This window comes from Phalacrocorax carbo, chromosome 13 (genome assembly GCF_963921805.1).
Source record: "Phalacrocorax carbo chromosome 13, bPhaCar2.1, whole genome shotgun sequence".
Classification (NCBI taxonomy): domain Eukaryota; kingdom Metazoa; phylum Chordata; class Aves; order Suliformes; family Phalacrocoracidae; genus Phalacrocorax; species Phalacrocorax carbo.
The window spans coordinates 3,681,310-3,706,435 of NC_087525.1; positions in this window are offsets into that span (position 1 = coordinate 3,681,310).

The following is a 25,126-nucleotide window of genomic DNA, read 5'->3' on the forward strand; positions in this document are numbered from 1 at the left end:
CACATTAATTTGAGTTATTTATACATGGAACCATGCCTTTATCCAAGCCGATCTGGATATTTACCCACCTCACGCTCCGTTCTTTTGCATAATGCTCATGGCACGCACTTATGAGGCAAAGCCCTTTCCTGGGCAGTGGTTTGGTTTCCGTATTGGAGCAGAGGTTCCAACCCACCCACCCCACATATCTGTCAGCATCACACCAGCAGGCCCTGCTCCACCCTTGTCTCTGCTGAGCCCAAAGGATCCTCAATGCTTTTCAACATAGCAAAACATGGCCTTCATAAACTAGCTGGGCTCACGATGTCCCTTTGAAGTAACTTCTGCCTGGGTTAGGAGCTCTAAAATCAACAGGGGCAGATTTACCACAGGCGAAGCACACAACGAACAGTGACCGCACACTTCGCTCTACAGAGCGCCCTCCCGCCCTCCCACTAGCGTAGCTGTTACATCGACTTCCACCTTTGGCACCTAAACGCAGATTTCTTCAACATCGCTTCAGACCTTGACCCAGGATACGAAAGGCAAAGGATTCAGACTAGTTTGCCTTCCAAAGAACTGCCGTTTGGCTGAATAAACGACCGCCAGTTCAGCTGTGCTGGTTTTGGCGCGGGGTAGGGCGGGTGTTTAACGCTGTGCGGAGATCACCAAAACCTCTCTGTCACACACCGCATCGCAAGTTTGACCTCGTAACTCAGGTTTCCGAGTTCCCCTTTCACTGTGAAAACAGGCATCACAATTCTGACACCTTCCCCAAACTCAGTGACGCAGGCTTGGAAATACAAAGTGAAAAATCAGAGTTTTCTAAACACTTTCAGCCCTCCCAAATGTCTTACCCCACTTTCCCCAAAATACGTATTCATCAAATCACAGCGAGTTGTTTTACTACGTTAATCTATAGAAAGCTGCCTCAGCAAATTGAAGTCATTGCTTAGAAAATAAACAAATAACTGGTGTTTTAAAGCATTTTAAAATTACAGAAAACTTCATCTTTTACTTCCAGGATCCATTTCAGGGCTTGCCTCAACTCACTGAACAAGTATAACGCCTAAGTCATAAATTGCCATTTGTAAAAATTAGAAAAACATGTAATTTTATTACGCATTAAATTAACTACATAGAAAGAATGAGAAAACATTAGGTTGCCTCTGATTTTTGTTTTCTAATAGACAGTACTGCACTTAAATGAGCACTATAATTCCTAGGCTTTAATTCAAATAAACCTAATTGAGCATGGTTCACTTTGAACATGATAAAAACGTAAAGCATACATCAATGGATTTAATATTTACTGCACTACTTAACTGCACTTTAAACTGAAGCAAAAAATATGATTTGATGCGTTACTTTTTGCTCCATAAATAACAATATCCTAGTTAAAGATCATGCGACATGACACGCCAACAGTAAATTTCATTGTTTTATGTATTTGGTAATATTAATTTAGTTCCTTGCTAATAAAAGAAACAATGAGGCCACAGCTATTTAAATTGGTCATAGCAAATAAATGTCAGTTCTGCCTCTACTTGCAGTTAGATTGAATGTTAATGAGTCACAGGGAAACAAGACAAAATATGTCCACTACTATTTAATGTATCAGCATGAAACACTAACACACCAAAACTGATTAAATACATTTGAAAAGCATCCGTTTAACAGGTTGCTAATTCCATCATTCCTATTACCTTCTCTTTGCGAAGAGTACCGAGCAGAGAGGGCAGCAGCCGTTTCTTGCACCAGCAGTACTTGCACCTCAGCAAGGGCCAACCCAAGAGTTACACGCTATTTATAGCCACCTAAGATGTGACAATATTTTTTAACATAGAACTGCAAATATCCAGATTTTGTGCTAGCTTCATTTAACAAGTGTGAAATTCACACTGCTCTATGACAGTAGATTTTAATCTTCCTTTATTCTCTATCTTCTGAGCCTGATTAAAATGCAGCTCAAAACAAGCATAAGGACTATGGGGGGAAGGGAGGCCACAGTTCTTACATGACATTATCTTCTTTTTCTTAACATTTTCTTTAACAAAAGATCCTGACTCTACCTTCCTGAAATAAGTCTATTACAAGTCGCTCTAATTTGTTTTTCCAAGACAGAAAAGGACTAACAATTACACTTTCAGTTTTGGGGGGCACAGCTTTATTTGATTAAACGCTAAGACTGCCCTGTGAAGCTTTTCAGCCCCTCCGTTTCAGAGCCGCATGGAGCCTCTTCACTGAAGCCAAATATCAGAACCGCCTACTACCTCCTACCCCGAACCTGGCCCGAGCACTGGACAGCCAGACTGGGCTCAGACTCTCCAAAGCGCAGACCAGCCTCTTACAGCCTTAGAATACTACTGGCAGAGTGTCAATTTTTACACCGTTAGAATTAGAGAGCATTCTGGTACCATTCAAAAGGCCAGTTATGTGGATGGATTTCCAGGCGCTGTTGTTCACATCCTCTTTTAGATGAACCGCAGCCATCACCCGCAATTCATAACACAGCATGCAAAATATTTGGGTCCAATACATCCACTGAACTAGCTAGCAAAGCTGGATTAAACTCCTGTTCCTCTAGAAGATTCTGCACCGAGACACAAGTATTACTGTGAGTGGCAATCCCATTATTCCAGGCAATGCCAATATTCTGCTGGGATGAGTGTAAAGGCAAGCTAGATCACAGGTTCCTGTTAACCCTGCCTCTGACAGGGGCCAATATTGGATACTCAGTGATACATGAAGCACAGGTAATACTTTCCCTGAATACATCCCAGCACCTGCCAAACTGTGCTTTGGGCAGTTTTAGGATTGTTTTGCCCTCAGGACTGAGGTTTCTTGAATGAAGGTTCTTGGTTTCCTAGAAAACTATCATTCTATTCCACGTTTACAGATAACTTCACACAGCAGGACTCAAACCTATACTAGACAAGTGCTAGTCAATTTACCAAGCCAAGTAATTTTTGGCCACCTTCTTGACTACTGAATAAGCTTATTCAACTGAAAATATCTGCAGTCTCTTCTACCACAGTAACCTCTCTTGTTAGTTTGCAATTCCTGTTTCAGAGTTTTTCAGCTATTGCTTCACTCACCTCTTGCTCAGTAACAGTAGTTCTTCCCTGGACAAATCAGAGTCATCCATCATTTCCTTTGTTACTGCTCTTGTCCCCAAATCAAAGCCTGATCTGCTCAGATACCGGCATTTGCTGGATTGCTGTCATAACATAACTGACATGATTTGGAGGCATATACAAGGGCTGAACAAAGCCAGACAGACATTTTTAATACTCCAGCTCAGCTACCGAACACAAGCTTGTGCCCAGAAACTGAACATAAGCTGTTTGTTTTACTTTTCTAAGACTTTTGTCAGATACCTTGATGCAAAAACTTCTGTCCTCAGCAATGTCCTTCAAGATCTCTTCCCTGGTAGGCAGCAAGAAGTGCCTTATCTGCTATTTTTTCTACCTTTTTTTTGGCTCTCTATGTAAGCAGAAAGTTCCTTTCTTTCCCCTCCCACTAACATGACGTAATGAACCCATTTTGCTGGTTCTCCTTCTTCATTCACAAAACAGCCAAACTTAACACACCCAGCTGTTAGCCTTGGTCTTCACTTAAGAAGACTTGCTTCAAGGAACCCAGATTTTCAACCACTGTCTTCTGTTCTGCTGAAGATTTCCTGACCTCCCCGAAGCTAAACTCACCAGCCCCAAGTCCCATATACTTATCTCCTACCCACACTGCGCCCTTCCCCGAACTAACACTGCCGTGGCTGCAGAAGCCTTATAGATGGCAGCAGTGTCCAACTGAGAACAACAACAACAACAAGAAAAAACCTCAAGGCCTCCAACTGCTAGCCTCTTCCTTCCAGACTTTTACTGATGCTAGCCTATTTCTCTTTGCCTACACTTCTGAAAGTTCTGATAGAAAAAAAAAGTCGTAAGGTATTTTACACAGCCCTTTGCACTGTGCGTAGCTTTTTTTAAGTCGCTGGGACACATACAGCATTTGTTCACTGAAGAGCTTCGTGTGTCATCTTCTGTGAACTCATACAAAGAAGCCTGAGGAAGACATACTATTCTGGATTCTTTGTAAAAATTTATCTTTCATTAGCTTCCGTCTGACCTGGTCATTTTCTTGCCTGACAAATTCTAAATACTTTTGTGAGGAATAATTCTTTTTCTTCCAATAGCCAAAATTCTTGTCCCAGGTTTCAATCTTTTACAGGCTCCTTCTGGGACTTTCGTTAGCCCACTCAGATTAGTGTCTGCAGCAAGTCTTACTCTGATAGAAAGCATCCCTGATTTGGGATTTGCAAACCTAATCCTGTCTAATAAGCTTTATTACTCACTATTAGAGAATCTAGTGAGGATTCAGAAGCCCCACTGGAACAGATATTACAGAAAACACGGTCTGTGGCCCACTGTATTCACCAGATTACAACACCAGCACAGACCCAGCAGCGATTTCAGGTTCTCAAATCTCACTGAAAATGGAGATTAAGCTCCACTTTGCCCCTGAGGGTCTGTGTTGCAGCATCTGAATGTAATTAGATTATTTCTTTCCCCTACTGAAATGCACAGTCAGCACTCATCCTACCTGATTACAAATTTAACAGGGAGACATAGAACAATATTCGGGCAAATCTAGTCACAATTCAAGTCAGTACTGCAACTGACTGGTGCGAGAGCAAGCTCACCTGCCCAAAGCTGCGAGTGCAACCAAGCCGTGTTATACTGTTACTTCTTCAGTACCTGTGGTGCGGGCAGCAGGCGTTACTGTTCCCGAAGGACAGGCACAACCTGGCTGATACCGATGCACACAGACCTGAGACTCCCACGTTGCACTCTGGAACCAAAGCGTATGCAGTTCAAGTGCCGCAGTACACAGACACATGGGCCGACTTCAACCCGTACAACTTCACAACTATACCCCTATCTATGCAAAAACCAGGTAAACCATGCCATTAACGATAAACCAGTGGCTTTGCAATCAATTGCCTTTTCCACTGTAGCATTGAGAGGCCTGAGCAGCAGACAAACCCCCCCTCACACTGCGCCACAGCTGCTCGCTCGGTTTCCTTCAGGGTCCAGCTGGTAATTTCTAACAAGATCTACTCAACAGGAAACCTGCAAGCCCAAATTCTGCTGCCCTCGGAGCTGGAAAAACGGGTACCACACTACAGCCAGCCTCCAAGAGACCAAGGACTTCATAAGAAACATGGGTCTGCCTTCGTTTGGGTTCACTACGAAGGCTCACTTCACAGCCAAGGCACAGAAGCAAGTAGCTTTGGACTCTGGTTCCTGCAAAGTATTTTAGCGTACAGTTACAAAAATCAAAAAGTATCTATTTCTCTCCACTAACAATCACAGGAAATGAAAGCCACTAATTCAGACTCCAGTGATGATGCTTAAAGTGAAGTAGAATGATTCCCACACAAGATGAGTTGTGGAAATTATTTTTGTGGCTTGGATCTAGACCAGACCCCATTCTTCAGGCGTTTCTCCACTAACAAATACAGAGATAAGTTTAAACACCTACGCACATTTTAATAAGGCTCATCCCAGATCTAATTTTCTCTCCCTCTGCATTTAACTCTCACTGACATTAATGAGAACTGCTTGTGTGTGTGTGTATGCACAGAACTGAACCCTGCATTTTTACAGCTTGATTTTTTAAATGTAATTAGGAAAGCACATTGCAATGCTTAATCTGTGTGTTTTGGGAGAAATGTTTAATGGTGGCTAATTAAGGCATAAAATTTACATTTAGTATCCAGGCCCTGCAATAATCAAAATATTTGCAGAAATCACAATAGAAAGAAGAAGAAAAAAAAAGATTATAAATGGTTTCCTGGCAAGTGTTCATGAATATCTCGGTTTGTTTAGGTTTTTTCTTGCTTGGTAGGTTTTTTTGAACCAGAGTGTTGGGTACACTGCAGTTTATTAACCAAATGAAAAAAAAACCTGCCGCTGAGTGAACCACAACTGTATGCGTCTTTTCAAGAGAAGCAGGCGAAGCTGGAGGCTGTAACTTTAAGTTATTCACTACTTCTTTGTAAGAAACAGTCTGTAAACAGTGCACAATGTTATCCCAGTCAAATAATTTATTTCCTTTATCACATCTCTTTTTGGGAGTGTATTTACTTAGAGCCTAGTTCTGCTAACTGTTACAAACCTACAAAACTTTAAAGTCTCAAAACACGGTGAAGGCCACTCACATAAGACAGGCTGTGTTCTATGCTATTTAGAATTGGTTGCCTTAATGTTTTAGAAATTATCTGGCGTATAAGAAGAAATCAAAGCTTTTACAAGAGCCTCTTAAACTGAAATGAAGAATTAAACTTTGGGAGTAGAAGAATCAGAGAGGGGAAACTAAGTGGAAGAAAAAAGCCTCTCTGCAGAGCTGAAAAGAAGCAAGCATAAACCTTCGGGTTTGCTAGACTTGATGATATGTTGTTAAAACACCCCTTTCCAGCTGCATGCCTGTTTTGACTGAATGCTAATTTTATTCGTTTTAAAAGACTTCATTTTATTCAGTCCCTTTTTGGACTTTACAGCCAAATCTTTCCCCGGAGTTACCCCAGAAGTTCAGCTCTTTGAACAGGATGTTTTAGGGGTTTCTAACCAATTCAAACACTGAAAGAGAAGACAGAGGTCTAGGCAGGAAAGAAAAATCATACTATACTCACATTTCTAAATTTCAATCTTAGTTATAAACTGAGTTGAAGTATAGCATCGTAGGGTCTGATGTTCCAAGTTTTCCTACCTTCCTTACCAACTTGCTTTACAAGTTAATATCAGTTTTCCCCCCGTACCTTTCAGCTCTTCAAACACACTTTTTATTTCATTGGAGCTGTAGTCTTGTTCTTCTCCACACTAGCAATACACATCCTGAAGTCCATAATTTCATAGACACATACACAATCTTGCCTTAAGTGAGTTCATCAAGAGCAGAGATGATCTTTGCAAAATGCAGTAGGCTTTCTCTTTCTTATTCCCAGAAAAAAGTATATGGCGTTTGGATGGAATTTGGCTCGCGACTTGATGTCAGAGTAAGCTTTGTGGCTCACAGGTACTTTTTTCCACAAGAAGGGAATGGAACAAGCCCTCTTTCCTTACAGGCTGTGGGCTATATCACCCATTTCCCCATTTATCCTCTCACCTCATGCCTGCTCCCTAACATTAGCTGTTTATCCTTCTCAGTGCTTTCCTCAAGCTCCCTGAACCCCTTGCTACATCACATCGTTGCCCCTTGGAGGAGGCAGCACGCTCCGTGACCACTTTGGGTTGCACACTAGAAGAGCTTGCTGCACTGTGTGTTTCCAAGCCAGTGGACCAAAGGGACCGGTGACACTTCAGCGTTTCTCCCAAGGAAGGCTTTCATTTGGGTGTCCTTTCTCAAACAGGTTTTCATAAGGCTTGCTGGAACTTAATTTTCTTAGAGGACTCCATTCCTCTGTCAAATTTGGGCATTTCACTCAACAAGAGCAGAAGTAGTCGGGGATGGACAAGCACCAGGGAGAGGTGATTTCCCCTGCAGAGGAGGGAACTTTGATGTGAAACTCAGTGAAACAACAGATGAGGATTCCTACAAGCTTGTATTTTCATGACAGGCTTTTACATGTACATTATTTTCAATTATGAAATCCAGTTAATTTATTATCAGACACTTCAAAACCACAGTCAATTCTGATGACATCCAAACCAGCCAGACTGGGTTTTCAAAGAAGTTGAGCACTTCACACTCCTCACCTCTGCAAATCAAAGGATGTTTCCAACGTGGCAGCACTGCATATCTTTTTACAGAGCTCTGGCTCTAAGAAAAAGCAAAAGAAAAAAGCAAGAAAATAAAATTTCAAAAAAACACAGATACAACACAGCCATGCAAACAAGTGACCTACTCAAAAATGTTTTTACCATTTATCTTTATACTAGCTAAGTGTCAAAAAACACCCTGGTTCTGACACCTAGTAACTATTAAGCACGCACAGCTATTAGCTATTAAAGATCTTATGGAGACATGAAACGACAGTTTTCAAAGAATTCAGCTCTGTTGCTCTCCAGACCTTGCACTAGCATCGAGGCGAGGTCTGTTCCTCTCACACCCTACAGCTACACTGCCCTGCTGGGCTGCACCACGCTGCCCCACTCAGCTAAAGCACACTCTCTGCCACACAGACCCATCATCTCAACTATTCTTATTACAGGTGCCATGTGTCAGGGAGTCCTCAGACATGAGAAACACTCACAAGGCATTGCAGCACTCCCAGTAAGACCCTGAAAGCAGTTCCACCAGCCAACCTACCTCACGCGAAACCCATCGCTCACAAGAGCCCAATATCCTGATGTCAAGCTCTCCACCCACTTCAGGAGCTCTGCCCTGCCAGCTGGCACCATGCAGTCCACCCAGGGCAGATGTTCTCCAGCACAAACAACCTAACACACGCTGTCAGTTTGCTGGAGGCTGCCCCAAGATCATGGAGGCAGCCACACTGCAACTGTCTGGACAGGTACCACGAGCATCACCTCCTGCAACTGGAACAGCCTGCAGCAGTTTGCTAGTCAGATGCAAAAGGCAGCACTGTGACAACACCCCAAGAACCTGCTCACCTGGAGCACCATTTCTGGGCCTCTAATCTCATTCTCAAGCAGATAAGCACCGATGTTACTAAGCTGACCCCACAAATCTGTGGCAGGCACAGCAATTACCCACCAGCAAGCCTGCTAGACCAGGCACCCAAGCTGCCCTCCCTTTCACTATCCACCATTTGAGATGCCCAACACGGCAGCACAGCAGCAAGCAGGGCACAACCACCAGTGCTAACTTCCATACGATTCCACCCGAAAGGGCCGTTGCTCCTACTGTCATAAAGAGTACCATTGCATCACACCAAAGAGCTTCAAAGACCACACGTACCCCACCATCATACTATCCTGCAGGAGAGGATGCTACAGTAGCCCCATTTGTACTTTTTGACTGGAATGACAGAACAACCCTAAAGAAGATTAGTACAGCTCTTCAAAGCCTACGCAGCCTACCTGCTGAAAAGCACATTACAATGAATGGAGATGTCAAACAAATCTGTGTTGAAAAAAGACCTGGAGCAAGCCAAGTCTGAAGAAACCACAGTCAAGTTGATGAGTTACACTCAATGTACAGGGCATGTACAAGTTCTTCACCACTCTGCCTCGATTTTTACCATGTGGAAAACCAAGAGCTGCACTAAACACCCAAACATTCCCCATACATTTGCTTTGGTGGATAAGATTATTCTACAAAGATTTTTTTGAACAGAAAAAGCTGTGCAGAGACAGGCTGAGCAAACCTTGAAATTTTGAAATACTGTTGAGATTTCAATAGGTTGGAGAAAGCATTTCTTTCTTTGTTGTAAAAAAAAACCAAGCCATCTACTCTCAAATGGAGCTTTCAATGATAAGCATAAAAAATAATTTCAAAAGCTGTGGAGTTGAGAAAATTCCAAATAGCTTGGAAGTTGAAGGGCAGGGCAGGGGGAGGTAGGCTCCAACAGAGGATTAACTCTTACCCCTATTCAAATATAGAAGTCCCGCCTACTCTAGAAGTCCAGTTGAACAAGTGTGCTGTGAAGAACAGAGTCTCACCTTGTAAGAACATGAAACAGATGATCATGGCTGAACTTAGTATTGGGCACTGAAGACTTTGGTGGAATAAGCAAACAACCTTTTTGGTAACTAAAAATACATTTGAAAAAGTAGGGCCTTGCCCTGTAAAGCACAAGAAACATTCTGTTTTACATCAAGAAATCTTGTGCGAATACAGTACAGTAAATTCTATGAATAGGTGCCTACCAGTTTCCACATTGATTTGAAAGACCCAACAGAAGATATGTTAACCCGAAATCCACAGCTGCAGCTCTCAAAGGTTGCTTTAAATCACACAGCCCTACACTTTCCCCTTGACTGGATCCTGTAAAGAATATTGATGTATCCCTATTCTACGGGAAGATCTGATGTAAAACCAAAGCGACCAAAATACTGAGATATAAATCCCCAGAGTAAGCGAATTCAGAGAAAAGTCTCCGGTAGTAATCTTAACCAATCTTACAAAAAAAGATGCAATACCATCTTTTATCACACAACTGTCTGACAATGAGCAGCACAACCACATACAATATAACAAGGGTAATATTGAAATATGTCCATGGTTTTTAACCAAGTCAGATTATATTAGTACAGAGCCAGGAAATCATTTAAGAAGTCTCCTTAATACTTAACCCTACTTGTGTGTTTGCATATTTGTGTTTGTCCGCAGAACACCCTACAGATTCTCTCCCCACAGAGGACTCTGCAGGCAAAGGAAAGACCACATACAGGTTACTCTCTCTATCAATCAGATTCTCTTCCAATAGAGCAATTACAATTAATTCAGCACTTGTGCGACCTTCCTTACCACAGGCTCAGGTTCAGACATGCGAGAGGTATGTTTGTAGGCAAAGCGAGTGAGAGAGCAGCTTCAGGAACAAAATCTTTCATTGACCTGTGTTCTGCCACCGTGTTTTGCAAAAATCAAGAAATCTAAACCAATGGGGGAAACCGAGCAGACAAGAATCTTTTGCTCTAGGCAAAGGAAGTTGGATCTAACAACCCATCAGGCCTACCAGCGCAGTTTCTGAAAGCTGACTATCTGCTATACCTTAGCGGCGGATAGAAGGAACGGAGTATAGACAAGTGCAAACCAGATTCCCATCACTGGATAAATCCAGGCTTTGAGTTGTTACTGAGGTGCATGTTCACATTCACGTAATTCAGATTAAAAAAGCACTGCTTGCAACAGGAACAGTAAACAATCATAGTGACACTGAGAGGAAAGGAAAGCTACTACTGTTTCAGTTGGAAGGGACCTACAACGACCATCTCGTTCAACCTGACCTAGCCTGACCAATTCAGGGCTGACCAAGTTAAAGCATGTTCTTAAGGGCATTGTCCAGAGGCCTCTTAATCACGGACAAGAAATAGGTTTCTTTCTCAAGGAGGTGAAAATGCTGTTCTCACATTGATCACTGACTTATTCATCCAAAACACAAGAAAAAGGATTTGGAATCCCTCTCCCAAAGAAGGCATTTGTGTTTTCATTGATCGGGAGTGAGAAAGCGCATGTTAAAAGTAACTGAAAGTAAGGTAAGAAGCTGTCTAAAGTATAATAACCACTGTTTTCCCCAAAGTCAGTGGAGGCATTTCCAAGCTGACACCAGACACCTGATTGTTTTAAGTCCATACATTTCAAACCATTGAATTCAACTGTCCACAAAGACCGTGCAGCCCTAAAACACAGCAGCATGCCTGTGAAGTAAGAAGCAAGCCCCAGACATAACCCACGGCTATCCAGGTGTCCGTGGCATTTACACGCTACAGAAGCCTGCAGCCAGATCCACGACATACTAATTCAGAAAGCTCCTCAATATCTTATTGATCCTCCACTGGATTCTCCCTGAAATGGTATTGGAGTGATGGAAACAAATCCTCCAGCTGGCCAAGCCTCCTCCTGTAGAATCACGTTTTGTCCTGTAACTCACCCAATGCCCTGCAGGCAAGTTCCTGAGGCGTCCACATTTGTTGCTGCAAAACCCCCAAAAGGACGCCAACCCACAGCACCTATATTCTGAGATACTTAAAGGCCACTGAATTTACAGACTGTTGTTAAAGAAAAGCAGTCCAACATCCAAAGGAAGTTATTTTTGGAATATGGTTTTGAATGCACACTGCGTGCTGGAAATCTGTCTTTGTAATGCAGTAGTAAGAAAGCGTTAAGTGCTGCTCCTATAAATGTCTATCTATGATCTGATAGGATATCCTGGAATCGCCCATATTTCCTTAGAAAGAATAACACCACAAAATTGTATATATTTTAATTTAATAAGCACAGCATAGTCCAAAATTGACAATCACTCCATGAAATTAAGGATAACGTGGCACAGCTTTGTACCACACCACTTTCTAAGGCCCCACCTGCAAGTCCCATATTGCTTTAATTGATTTTTTTGGAAGTCTGTAGATTGAAATAAATATTGCCCCACTGCACCTGATCCTACCAGGAACTGTCGCTGCCCTTTGCAGCACTTCGCCTGCAGTGAGTCCAGCAGCAACCTGCCGCCTGCCCACTGTACAGAAGCACTCCTGGAGCACTACTCTAACACACAAGGTCTAAGGGTTTTAGGTTGGTGGCATACTTTGGTCTGGGTTTTAATAAACGATTAACTATGATATGATTTAAAAAAAAAAAAAAAAGGAAAAAAAACCCAACACAAATCAAGCCCAAACCAAGAGATAAGCTTGCACCTAAGATAGATTTACACCCAACGTAATACTCTCAAATCCAAAACAGCCCTTCAGAACAGAGACATTGTTAAGAATTTTTAAAATTTTTAATTTGCTGCATAAAAGCAAATTTTTCCCACTATAACAGCATTAAAAGGTTTGGAGCCAATGTACCCATTCTAAGGACACTACTCTCCTCCTCAGGAATTATTTACACAAGGCGTCTTTCTCCAACCTGCCTTGTCTCATCCCTTCTCCCAAAAAAATATGAACAGCTCATCCAAACACAGTTTTGTCCCTGAAGTGAAAGTACCAAACACACCATGACACCTGTCTCACTGCTGTGGTGTCTGCAGGTAGAATGCACTCAGATATTGTTAGAGGTTTATACTCCCATGATCAGAAGTTGATCCCTTATACCCTAGAGTCTTTCCTAATGGGGTGGAGGAAGAATTATTTCAGAGGAGAAACCGAGATTAGAAACAATCTTATACCGGGCTGACAAGGGATTCTAACTTCCCCAGCATCTGAGGTTTTTGTGCCTTAAATCCCAGCGTCCAGCCTGCATTATTCTGACTGGCCCTTTGCGCACTGAGCCCTCCAGCAGCTCCGTTCCCCTCCTCTCCCCTCTGTTCCCTCTGCAGCCAGTAACTCGAGGGCCTGATCTAGCATAACAGTGACACCAGTTAGCAACGTGAGATCAAGAGGCAGCAGCAAGCAGTAACATGTTCCCTGATGTCTTTACTAAGGAATTAATAATACATTATATTTTTTGTTTGTTTGTTTGTTTGTTTTGTTTAACGTGCTGATGCACTGAACCACAAAACAGGCCAGTTTGTGTCTGCAGCTGAAGCCAAGATCAGGTGGGAAGAAAGTCCATGCTGCATGAAGCATGCTTTTGTCCAGTCGTCTTACAGAAACCTGAGACTGGTAGAAGACAAGCAAGGTGAGCACTCAAATACAAAGGAGCCCTCAGTCATCGTGCTCTCAACAAAGCAGAATCAGCTTTTCAAATAAAAAGCGCACAACCGCACCGGTTTGTACTTTCACAGCAAGGTGCGTGAGAAAGGCTCGCTCCTCCAACTGCTGAGCGTGCTATCGTCAACGGATTGTGACGAACATCAGCCTCTGCGGGGCTAACGAGACCAGACAAACTCAGGGGGATCTCCAAGAAGAATCCAAAGTTTCACTAAGAAAGAGAACAGAAGTAACAGTAACTGCAATAAAATAGCGGATACCAACAACTGCTAAAGCAGTGCACAATTTATAGACTTTTATTAGATATATCTCTGTATAAAGGGTGTTGATACTGAATTACCTCAATGGCAGCAGAAGTGCTGCACCGAGTATCAAGAGCCTGAGAAAATACCATCCCTTCTTATTTCATTTGCCATCCTAGCTGTCATTCCTCTTCCTCAACAGCAATGAAACTAATGCTTTCTGTGAAGCATTATTATTCGAATGCGCTTATAACATACGGCAGATGCACTTCGCTAATCAAGAATTGTCATCAGACTGCTCTGGGGCTTCAAGGGAAAAAGGATGCAAAGCGAAAAGGCTGCAGACATCTCAGCCTGCCACCCACAGGAACTCGTGGCAGGATGACGGCCAGAGCGCCAGACTCCACACATACACAGCTCTGTATGAGAAAGAAAATAGATACACATACATTTCAGAGAGCATAATCGCTGTGCTGTCATACTCAAACCCAGACTGGGAAAAACGCTTTGAAAATACAGTACATTAAATTATCTCAGTCTCAGAAGATACACTTATCAGCTGCTTCTGGTACATGGCTACTTTTCACTTTAATCCTGAAAATAATCTAACTTTTCTTCAATGGATTTTGCACTCTCCTCCATTTTGAAGTAAAATTACAAGGCAGAAAGAACAAAACAAGACAGAACCCCTCAGCCTGTACACCTGCAACCTGTTATTTCCTGCACAGTGGTTTAATGTCCTGACTAACTCCAAACATTTTTATTGCTGTTAGCATCTACAAGTTCACTCTTAAATAAAATCCTACAGTAATGAAAATAGTTATTTTCCATCATTATTGTCTAGTTTCATCACCATCTTTCTTACTGACAGTTGGGGTAGAAAAGATAGAGATTCTGTTCTCAAGTGCCCTGGTCTCATCGCTAATTAAATTCAATTCCGTCTTCATTAAAATTACATGGGTGTATAGAAGGTCAACATGTGGTGAGCTCCAATTGTTTCCTGAATGAAAACTAATTTTCCAGTTATTGTCCAAAATAAATTATACACAAGTATAATCAAAGTTAATTGAAGAACACTGCATGGGTTTGAGCTCATTAAAATCCCCACAAATGCCAACATTAAACACACTGTTAGGTGCTTTAAGGAAAAAGTGTTGTCTTTTACCTTGCAAACAGCCATTAATATAAGTAGGAATTCCTCAAAACTAAATTCATAATATCAGAGCAGCTTCTATGGTTACATGGAGGTAGCAGGTGAATGAATCCCCTTTCTTAGAACACTGCGTTTTCAAAGCTGTGGGTTTAATCCGCCTTCTGCGTTTCAGATGAAATCTTGGGCATACGCAAGTCACTGGGAGTTGCATCATTACGAGTTCCAGGATATCATGTGTGGATCACGGAACAAGAAGCCGTTTGAGCACAAGTCACATTCACAACACTCCCCCATGAACACATGCAAGCTTGTAACTTCTCCTTCAACTAAAGCAGTGCATCAGCAAGTCAGGCAAAATATGAAACTGGAGATTTTCAACTGCGTGCCTACCCAATCTCTCAGAAATCTGTTCCTTAGTTACCTTCTCTGCAAATACTCTGCATGCTAACAATGGATGAAATCTAGCCCAAACTTGCAGCACTTTGATCTCCTTACACCTTGTCTGTGAGAAACACACCTTTCCTCTCCCTGAAATCACTTACCTACCTATTACTTACAGGTTATGACTTCAGAGAAAACAAGGAAGCCCTTTAAAATCAGCTCCCAGAAAATAATCGCGTTTGGCATTAGCTTTGATTTGCCATTAACTTTCTTACCGTTTACATGTTGATCCAAATACTGCCAAGAGGGCTGTATCACCGACTGTCAACAGCGAGCACGCCCAGAGCAAAACAAACTGCGTTAAATCACACTTTCTTTCGTAATGTAAATAAATAAATAAAAAAGAACCACAATTTGAGCCCATCGATGGAGCTTTGTGTCTGAAGGCAAGGACAGGCCTTTCAAGCTCCCCCGCGCGGAGCAGGAGAGCTGCACACCTGCGCAGGACGACATGCCTTTGTAGTGTTACGCACCATCCATTAAAATCCTACTTTAAAAAGCTCAGGAGCACACAGAACCAAAATAAAGGATCTGTCCTCGTCACAACCTGGGTGACTTCCCGCTAAATTCCTTCAGCTTTATCAGATTCTGACATCCTGCAGGCTTCTCCACACAATAACTATTTGAAATAAAAAGGGAGGTTTTACAATATAGTGGTCAGAGTTCAGCTATGGTTGCATATCATGATTTCAGAGTTGATTCAACCTGATTTCTGAATCATAAAAATACCACTTTCTAAAACAGCATACCAGAATGTAAAGGGAAAAGGGGGGAAAAAATGCTGTTTCCTTTACAAATACCAAAGTAAAGAAACCTTCCTCTGGAGTAGTCTCCCTCTGAAGAGCTGGTTCTAGAAGAATCTTTTTCGTAATAAATATGTCATATATAAAACATTGCTTTTGCTGAAGAGCCAATACTTCAAGCCTCTTATCACCTGCAGTTACCTCCAGCAGTATAATTAATACTTAATCATGGCTGTGGTTCTCATCGGCAACAGTGCCTAGTGTGCTTTTGCTGAGGTAAAAATAAATTATCTATTCTCACTTTATGCACGAAGATCTGCCCTTCTAAATTATTAGGAATTTGAGTAACTACACTAAACCCAAAGGTGGATAATGGCAACACTGAGTTTCTTTTGTTGTTTGTTTTTTTTTTTTTAATTCTTGTTAAAAAATAACACAGAACTTGCCTTTCATCATTCTGTCAGGTCTTTAAGTTTTACAATATCTTTCAGAGACAATGATCAACAGTACAAAAGCTAAAGTATCTACTTCATTCATTAGTGTTCATATATTCGTATTTCTATTCTCATCAATAAATCTGTGTATTTGCAAGCCTTCCAAGTATTTTCACACATTATCTTCCCCAGTATTTTATAGTTTCCTCTGTTTTTCCAACACTCTTTTTATCTTCTTGTAAACAGAAGTGTAAAAAATATATATCTATCAAATTATTAATTACTATCTCAACCATTTGGAAAGAATACTAATTGCATCTCTCTCCTGAGGTGTTACATTGATAGCCTGCATCCATAATTCCTGTTTCTCCTGAGCAGTGTGACAGCATAAAATGACAGGATAAAGACCTTATCCTCTGTAAAGTTTCTGATGAGAATTAATCAACAAAAAACTTGACACAGGATGCAAAAAAGAGAAAGAGAGATAATATATAGTATTGAGCCTGAAAAAGAAGACTGAAATATATATTAAAAAAACCCTCCTATCTTGCTGTAAAGAGACACTGAGAATAAAAAGCAGGGAAAATCTACAAAGTAGATATTATTTGGTCTTTTCTGCTATCTTCCATTTTCTCATCTATCAGCGACACTGTGCCAGTGAAGACAAAGTAAAATGTCATTTTTAACCCGGAATTATCATTATGACATTGAAGTTTTGGGCACTACATTTGCTGCAGAGTAAAGTCTGTGTTCGCTTGAAGAATGCTGCACGCTTGGTAGGTAACAAACTTTCATGCAACGCTTTTTCCCAGTTCTCAGCACCGCGTGACCACAGCCTGCTCTGTCACAGGAAGACTTCCATCGTTTTTTCTCCCTGCATTAGCCTTTACATACACTGCTTTCTGAGGCACACAGAAACTCCAGCATCACCTGCCTGTTTTCCAGATTGATTAATAGTTTAATGCGTGCTTTCTTTTCATTTCACCTTGGTTGCTGCCTCGCTGATAGCCCTGACTCAAAGCAAAGGCACTGCCACCCCCTTGTCTATCCAGGGTTTATGTTACCATCCATCAGGGTAAATCTGCGCAAGACAGTTGTTTTGATCTGAGGACAGACAGCCTTTTCAGCTTCACCACCGTAATAGTGAGAAATGAAATGGTAACAGGATTCTCCCCTCAGCCTCTTTGCACTTCCACAAAGGTGTCTTCCCCTCCCACCGCCCCTTGCAGCAGCCACCTGCGCCCCTCACCCTCACAGCCCCCCGAAGGCACATGTGGAGAACATGTCTGTGTTCCTCCCGCTGCCATTTCCAGCCTCCGCTCCTGTTCCTTTTTATTGCATCTCTCCTCAGAGGTACACTCAAGCAGACCTACTCTGTAATCCCTATCAGCCTGAATTTCAGCCTGGTCCTTCCTCTACTCCATAATCCCTCACTGCCATAAACACCGACTTGTGTGTCAGCCTACTGTAGACTCCAGCATAAAACCAACAATACAAGTAAATAATATAGAGGATTATTCTGAGAAGGCTTTCATCTTTCCTCCCACCTGTGGTCCTGTGCACCGTATGCAAGGCTTAGAGAAACCCAGGAAGGGTCATTACATGAAACAACTCTTCTGGCTCAATTAAAAACACTAAGGCCAATGCATATTGCCCAGACACACTGAAGTAACCTGGATGAGGTTCCTTCAAGGTCCGTACATATTAAAATGCCCTAAAGAAATGAGATGCTTTTTGTAAAGGTCACTGTATCAGTCCATGGGTTCAATGTGAAATAATGGCGTTGATGAAGTACAATTTTCCCCAACCGTTCCTACTGCTGCACACTACGCAATGCTACGCTCCACTCAAGGAGAGCTTAGAATACTACAGAAGAGTCATTCATTTCTAGAAAAATCATACAGGAGCTTCCTGAACAGATGGAAATTTGGGAGGTTAAGCAGGTATAGATTTGTAGAGTTAACTCCTGACCCCGTTCAGGTTAATGAAAAAATTCTGCTTCTGAAAACGGGAAACGACTTCATGCATAGTATCTGTGACTCTGGATCTCCTTTACACCTGCCGCGTATCTTGATATGTACTAGTCTGTTTATTTTGCCTGTGCTGCAGTGATAACTGATGCAATTGGCACACTGGGAAGCAACAGCGCAGGGGAGTTCAGAGCAAAATAATCTCACTCATTCCGGCCCCTCAGAGGTATTAGGAAACTGCTGAACAAATGAATAGATTTGCCCAAGATTGTCTTTTTTTCCTCCCCAGTATTTGGATTATGTTAATTTATCTTCACACAGGATGCATCTGGATATACAGAACGTGCTAGGAGGTGTTTGATTTTCAAGTTAGGAGTCAAATATTCCACCTCTATGTGTCTCACCCCCATGGCATGCTGATTTTCTGAGTCACAGTGGTTTACAGGCTAACTGGCCCATATGACAGAGAGAAATTAGGAGCCAGAAGCTCTCAGATGTCTCACTTGGATTCCCTCTGACCTTCTTAGCATCGTCAGTTCTTGTGACCCTGAGCGAAAATAAGTTTTTGCCTGTCCTTTTGAATTTTACTGAAAATTAATAAGCAAGTGTATAAAAAGAAACTAAATCAAGTTATTGTTACGTCAGACTGACTAAAATTGAACACTGGTCATCAAATCAAGGCTTTAACGGAAGTCATAACCAACTAATGAGTTAACAATAACATGGACTGGGGTCAGCATTTGATCAAATCAACAGGGGAATGAGTAAAACACAAATCATAAGGGGTCTGGCATTTGAAAACACCCACTGCAGAAAATAACGGAGATCATAAGCTTTGCCAGCTCATGCCTTTGAGGCAAGGGCCAGCTCCTTCAGGACTGCGACTGCTTTGAGGTTGCTGGTTAAACTGTCACCCTTCTGCTGCTTATGTTTCGAGCTAGCAGGGCTTACAACTTTTCTGATGCAAATAAATATAGTTGGATAACTCAGGATGACTCACGATGACTTACAACAAAATATGTTGCGCCAATCTATGCAAGGAGCTTCACTTAGCTTGCAACTTGAGAAAATCTTTAGATACACAGTAAGGACGATCTCCCTGAGGAACCTTGAGAAGGACAATAGAAGATAATATGGAAAGAAGGACTAACTCTCAGTCTTGCATAATTTTCAGTGTCAAAGTCTGAAGTGCAGCTCAGGTAACCAGGCAACATCATTTTGGATAAGCTCCGTCATCCTAACGAACCGCTTCAGCACCTGGATAGTCAGGTGTGCGCAGCTGTGGAGTTCACACAAAGAGAAGTTAATGCTCCTCTTGACATAAGAGAAAGCACGGTTACTCCAAGGAATGATTAATTTTGCTCCTTGCTCAAATTGCCCTCTCTTCATTGGAAGTTAAAGGAGCTTACGAAGACCTGCTTCCCTAGGTTTGGACCAGACATGGTTCTAAGAGAGGACTTCAGAGGTACAGCATCAGTATCCTTCCTACAGTAAGCTCCCACAGTCCTGGTAACTAAACGCCCCACACCCTGTCAACATGCTTTGGACATGTTCAGTGATCTTATAAGTCCTTCTATTTGCTTACGCTTTTCACCTGCAGACTTATCATTCATAGAATATTTCCTGAATATTCTTGTATCCATTTTACGAGCAAAAATGTCTCTAACTTGATGAATCTAAGCCATTGTGAATTCAGTTATTTATAGTGCTGTTAATGCAAACCTTCAATTAAAGAAAACATTAAGATCACCTCAAAGAAAACTATCATTTTAAGCAAAAAATTTCAGTCAAAACAAGTCTGAAATATACTTAACAGTAAGCATTAAGTGACACCTTTCAAGTCGTATTTTGAAAAGCAATACATTATTTGCCTTTTAGCTTTTCAGTCTTTACATGTGTGCTATTTAAATATTTTTCTCCTATGATTTTATTTCACTTTTCAGTCACTGAGGTCCTGAAATACTTTTAATGAAAATCTACTTTTCCAATAACCACAGGATTGCAGGAGGTAAAGCATTAAGGGAAAGCTCTAAATAGTGCAAGACCTGTACTAAAGTTATAAAAGCGGGCAATAATGAATCTTCCATTTTATTTGGCTGTTTTCCCTCTCTCTCTCACTTCCCCAGCACTGACTTTTCCAGGTTTTCAATTCTGGTTTTATTAGAGTCTTTCTGAAACCTTGATCTTTTATATTTTAAAGGCAAGTTATCTCATATTAGTACAATTATTCAAATCAACATCTCTTGCCAGCAAGCATCCAGAACTTCAGTGTAACTTTTAATTATAATTAATGAAGTCTTTAAAAAATATAGTTAAAAGTTAAGGTCAGGGCAGGGTACTTGCTTACAAAAATATTTACAACCAGAGTGTTTCAGAACAAAGCAATTGTAGGGTAGGACAGCTACTTAATATTTGGTAAACATCATGACTAGACAAAAAACCTTCCCCGATAAACAAGTTTTACAAAGTTCCAGCTGTAAATGACCATAAAAACTGTTATATAACCGTCTGACAAGGAAAGACAGTGTAGACACCCTCAGTGGCAAATTCTTAGCATGGGAGATGCATTGTTATACTAAATATTCATTGTAAAGGGATATATATTCTCTGACAATTTCCTTTCTCCCTTGAACATGGTACATGAAAAAATGTCTTTACCAAAACTCAACCCCTACGAGATACCTTTCTACTCATTCCATACCACCTGAAGCTCATCTGAAAATAAGCTTGCAGTATCAGCTCCCAGCTCAGAAAAATCTGTCTTTAGATAAGCCAGTGATATGCATGCGAGTTGATACTCCCATAGTATATGGGGTAATGTAGGGAAACTTATATATATATATTTATTGATCTATCTCAAACACAGTCAGTGATCCTGAAATGTTCTCTTTCTGTAAGCAGTAATCACCTGGTACTTCACAGTCACTGCCTGAATTTGATGCTGCTTCCCTCGTTGCTGTGCATGTGTTAGTTTACAGACTTGGGGAACAGAGAAATACCACGGCCCTTTGCTTCAACTAACTCAACTCCGAAGCCCAGTGCATAGCTTTCAGTCCAACTCACTTCAGAGACACAGAGGCAGGGGCAGGTAATTCTCTTGCCGCTCCAGCTGCTGGTCCTCAGCCCCTGAAGCACAAGTCCCACGTGTGCATGCTCCCACACAATGGTTCTTATATTTTCTGTGAAACCGCATATGGTCAATATATGTGATATTTGAAGCTGTTTCCATCTGGCAGTTCTGCCCCTGCTACATCCCCTGCAGCCTATCCAGTGAGGGCTGCTGAGACAATCCATTTCTGTCAGGGCAGCCTAACAGTTCATGTGATAAACTGTAATACGACCTTCCCACCACCGCCTTCATTTCTTCTAAGATTGAGAGCTATGAACAATGACAGCTTCCACATTTCAGGGAGCTGGAAACTGCATAGTTTAAAAACCCCTGCTAAGTCGTCCACCACAGATCACGGGAATATGGTGTTATCTCCTACTGTCATCTCTTTGCCTTACTTCAGAATACCCTGCTGCAAAGGAAGCCCTGGTCATGGATTCCCTCCTCCAAATTGTTCATCAATACAGAGTTCTTCCAAGAGCAAACAGGCCGTGAACACCAGCTCTGGTAACAGCAGCCATTGGTGATAAGAGAAGATTATGTCTTATTGCATGGGTTGAAGTTGTGTATGCAGTCCTCGCTTACTAACCTGCAGGCTCAACTCCAACGCTGAGCACTTCTAGGTAATTCCTAGCCTAGAATCGACCTTTGCTGCATACTAAAATGAAAACACAGGGACTTACCACAGAACTGTTATCTCAGCATGTCCATTGCTGACCAGTTTTTCAGTATGCAGGCTACTTCTGGGAATCTGTACCAGAAACTGCCATGAAAAAGTTGTGTACTACATTGAATAATGATGTTATCTGAAGGTCTCTAATATGTTAGTTAAAAGCAACATTACCAAGTCCACGACCCCAGCAAAACAGGGAAAAAATCAAATTAAAGACAGATACCTAATATGCATCTCAAATGCTCCCCTAGTTTAACAGCTCATGTCCCGTTTATCTTAATTTCTGAATTTTGTAATCTGGTGACCTTTATCAAAAGGGCAATTTTTAAGACTGTAATGGTAAGACAGATGCTAGAAAAGCAGACCAGAGTTATCTGCAGCTACTGCAAAATGCCTCTGTAAGGCAGGCCCCTTCCACGGTGCTGGGCCCCATATTCTACCTGCACCCTTCTGCTTTGTCCACCAAGACTACGAGTGGCAATAAATTACAGGGCGCAGCCTGCAAGACTTCTTCCTAGAAGGCGAAAGCACTGCCTGGAAGCAGGGGACTGGGTGAAGGAAAGGGAATGCTTAAGGTGCAATTAATGCCATACTTAAAGGTGAACTATATGGTACTGGGGTAAGGAATGAAACTAAAAGTCTTTCCCGTAATAAAAATAACCACAGACAGTGGCAAAACATCACAACTACAATGTTTTTACCTCAGAACTCCCGGAGTAATTGTTGCATGGAACTGCAGGTTTGCACCTATACAAAGAACTGCCAGGAAGGTAAGAACTGGGAGGTGGGAAGTACACGGTGGAAGGTCACCACACACTGTGAACACAGTCCTAAGCGCTTGAACATACTTGAAAAGAGGATGAAGAGTAAAGTGAGTGACACAGTCTGCTGATAACACTAGCATATCAGCTAGTAGGATAAGGCTGCTTAACAGCAGCGTCATAACCCTGCAATATTGAGTGACTGTGGGAAGAAGTAGCAGACAAAATTCATTGTAGATAAATGTAATATCATGGACATGAAGAAATGTAATCCCAAATTTATATATACGATGTTAGGTTCTGAGCTGACTGAGATACTGGGGTTAGAACACGTCACTCCAAGAGAACTTGAGCAACCTGCTCTGTAAAGGTCATAAAAGGAAATTGGGTGCTCGGAGTTACTAGGAAAGGAACAAAGAACACAGAAAACATTATGATTCCTCATATCAATATGTGGTGTACCTGCATCTTGGATGCCGTTCGCAATTCCAAACCAGCTATCTGAAAAAGTGTACCCTGGGTTTGGAAAGGCTGAGGGATGAGCAACAAGTCTGATCAAAGGCATGGAATAGATTTTGTATGAGGAATAACTGAACAGACAAACTTTTCAGTCTGGAAAAAAGCTGACCAACAGGTTATATGCTAGCAAATTTAAAATTACCAACACAAGTGTTCACTGCCTTTTCAAAGAATGAGACACTACACAATAAAACTACATTTTAAAAGCACAGGTCTAAAACACAGGAAATAATTCTTTATACTCCACATAGTGAAGCTGCAAATCTCTACGCCACAGGATGTTGTGATTGTCAAAAACTGACAGGGCTTCAAAAAGATATCCTACAAATTAAAGGAAGGAAAACCCATTAAGGCCCATTGAGAAGAGACACAACCTTTGGTTCAGAAGTGCCCAACGCACAAATTGTCAGGAGATAATGCAGGATTTTAAGGAACCATCACTACATGGCTTTGCTATTCTTACACTCCTCTTTGCCAGTCTTTAAAAGAGAGCAACAGGCTACAGAGACCTTCAGCTTAGGTCAGTGCAGAGGTATGATATTCTTATGATGACTTAAACATCTTTCAAAAGTCAGTAAAAAACCATGCAGGTCCTGTGGGTTCAGTTTTCTAAACCACTCTTTTCTTATTCCATACATGTAGGTCAAAGACCTCTGCTTCTGGTTTCAAGGGCTGGCCCCTGGCAGCATGTGGAAGAGTCAAATCATGACATGGGTCATCCTTCTCATACGTGGAGTCACTGGAGTTCAGAATCTACGTGATAATTGAGATTATTTTTAACTTTATTTTAACTCATTCTCCTTTTCTTTTACAATCAGAGTTTTAAGAGAGGTGTTATATAGCAGATAAGAAATGAGAATGACTTAATAAGAAGGGAGAACTCTATAACCTTTTTTGCTTTTACTCCATAAGTCAGACTACTCACTTCCCTTCCAAGTATCATCTAAATGTTATCTTTTCAAGAAACTCTTAACTTGCTAGGCTCCAAAGGATGCCAAACTGCTGCTCCATCGCCTCGTAAGATGATAGCATCAACCACTTTCTGATCACAGCCATCCCTAACACAAGAAGCAAAGCATATTATAACATTTGGATGTCAGTTCACAGCACTCTCCCTCCTGCTGTTTTTATTTTCCTTGAGCAATTTGTATGGGCTTCCGCTGCAGCTTCAGAGAGTAAGAGACAAAAGTTTTGACTTTCGGTGTCATCAGCAGTGACCTTCCACATAATAAATAGAAGGAGAAATAATTTATAGGCTCTGCCTACACTCCTGGGCGTTTGCACTCAAAGGGGTACCTCATACACAGGACCCCAGCTGTCCAGACCTGTGCAACCACCGCAGTGGCCCCAGGGCTCCCTCCCTTGCCCTGCACTGGCCTCTAAAGGCAAATGCAGGAAAAATGTCTTGCGCCCATGTCTTGTCTTTGTTAGGATGGAAGGGCACATGGCAGAATACAGGCATCCATGGTGTAGACATTGTCCACGTGACAGTAGTTTCAATGTCAACAGAAGAGTCTTCCACTAACAGAGGGCTGATACAAAGTGATGCTAGCTCAGTTACGCTACCTATAGAAGAGAAAGAGCATTCTCAATGGTTTTAGTACTCTTGTCTGCATTTTCCAAGGGCATTCTTGACAAAGCACCTGCCTCCACGGTAGATTTCCATGAGCAATATTTCACTCTGAAGCAGAAATATGCCAACCTGTTGAATCGCTGAACCAGAGGACAGAACACGAAATGGGTAGTTATTGGTACACATCGTAAAGGACTTCATGTCCTTCACTCTAAGCCTGATGTTATATGTTTACAAATAATTAAAGAGTTG